This window comes from Corvus brachyrhynchos, unplaced genomic scaffold (assembly GCF_000691975.1).
Source record: "Corvus brachyrhynchos isolate BGI_N302 unplaced genomic scaffold, ASM69197v1 scaffold101, whole genome shotgun sequence".
Lineage (NCBI taxonomy): Eukaryota > Metazoa > Chordata > Aves > Passeriformes > Corvidae > Corvus > Corvus brachyrhynchos.
Genome location: NW_008237239.1, coordinates 10312202 through 10313922, shown reverse-complemented (window position 1 = coordinate 10313922; position 1721 = coordinate 10312202). Strand labels below are relative to the sequence as shown.

Sequence of the window (1721 nt, the reverse complement as noted above, 5' to 3'; positions counted from 1 at the left end):
ACACTCCCTGTTGACATCCCATCGAACACAGTCAGATTCATGAATGTTTTCTGTGCCTTTAGAGCAGCCATAGAGCCATGCCCAAGGTGTACCAGCGATGCTGGGATAACATTGCCACTCAGAGCTTCAGAAACAGCTCACACCAGTTTCAAGCACATCTGTGCAGGAAACTTGTGCTAAGCACTTTCTTAGGAACTAGTCTGAAATACATGGAAGGAATTCCCACGGGATTGATGATTCGAGCTCTCTCTCCCCACTTCCTACTCAAAGACTTCTGACCTCACCTTCAATAATGAAAAGAAGCACACCATAGACAAGAATGAAAGATATTTATTATTTATTTGAAGAACATAAACAATTTTTCCCATGGAAATAAGAAAATTACACGTGAGATATGCTGGTCACATCACTTATTAGGAGACTGCCTAACAACCTCAGGGAAGAATGGGGCTGTGCCTCGTGAGGGAAAGGAGCACCAGAAGCACCTCATGAGCACACACCCATGTCCCTGCAAGAACCACTTCTAGAAAGCAAAGAGGCAGCTAAGGGCAAACCCCAAAATAACCACTGATGTTCCTCTGTGATCATTCATAAGTCTCGAGTTCTTCCCAAAGGCAGGTATCACATCCCACCCACCAGCTGGGAAAGTGGAGCAGGGAGAGAAGGCCTCTTACTGAAACCACTGGGACCTGCAACAGCTCTTCATCCTCCAGCTTGCCTCCTCTTCCAAAAGGCACATGCCTGTCTTTCCCAAGAGGTGCCATGTCAAGAGGGACTTGCTCTGCTGCTTTTCCCTTTGTCCCACAGTGGCAGCCATGGGTCAGCTGCCGGTCTGTTTGATGAGCAGGCCCTGGCAAGGACTGCTGCTGGCACCAGTCCTTGCAGGGCTGGCTGGCACCAGCTGTTGCAGCGAGCTCGGACAGGCTGTCTCCCATTATCCAAGTGCCAACTATTTGGAGGAGCCAGACACCAGGCTGGCAGGTCTAATGGCAGCATGCATCTAAAGTCAGATAATGCTGCTCCTGCTCAGGGGATGGACATAAGGCCTAGGTGGCCAATAAGGCCTTAGAAAGTGAAAATTGACATACAGGCACCAACTAAGTAAGGATTGCTGGGTCAACAAGAACACATGGGGCAGAAAGTTACAAAAGCCCGCAACATGCTGGCTGGGGGCTCACTGTCATGGTCCCAGGCTGAGCCAGAGCTTGAATTGTCCATCATTTCTTTCCTGCTAGCTTAAAATTAAAACATCTCTCTCCTGGACTCCACCCTGGTGAAACAACAGCATTAAGATACGTTTATAATATCCACTCCCAGCTAGCAGCAGAGCTGGCCCTTCTCCAAGACTGGGAGGCTTAATGGCCCACAGCACCTCCAGAAGACATGCAGCAGCTGTGGAGCCACCTCCACCCTCTCACCCAGCCCAGCAGCTTTCCAGCTTTCGTTCTCCAAGAGTATTTTTCATTTGACAGCACTTCATGACTTCTTTAATCACCCTACACCTGGGCACCAGCCACTGGCCACAACGAATAAGCAGGCCCGCAGCATCCCCACCCTCTCTGCAAACATGGACTGTGGCTTTTGGGGTGGCTCCTTCCTCCTCCCACACGCCTGTTTTTGGGATAGGCAAAAAATGAGCCGCAGGAGCGGGACGAACCCTGGATGCCCGTGCTGGGTGCCGGCCTAGGCCATGAGCGAGAGCCGGGCCAGCCCCAGGGGAG

General features: G+C 51.0%; 1 long non-coding RNA gene across 1 annotated transcript in view; it reads right to left on the bottom strand.

Moving 5' to 3' along the window:
• Positions 1–312: 312 nt before the first annotated feature.
• LOC108445592 overlaps positions 313–1721 on the bottom strand; it is a 7975-nt gene continuing 6566 nt past the window's right edge. The window contains exon 3 of the long non-coding RNA XR_001860518.1: positions 313–1721. This exon is cut by the window's right edge and continues 156 nt beyond it. This is a non-coding gene — a long non-coding RNA (uncharacterized LOC108445592).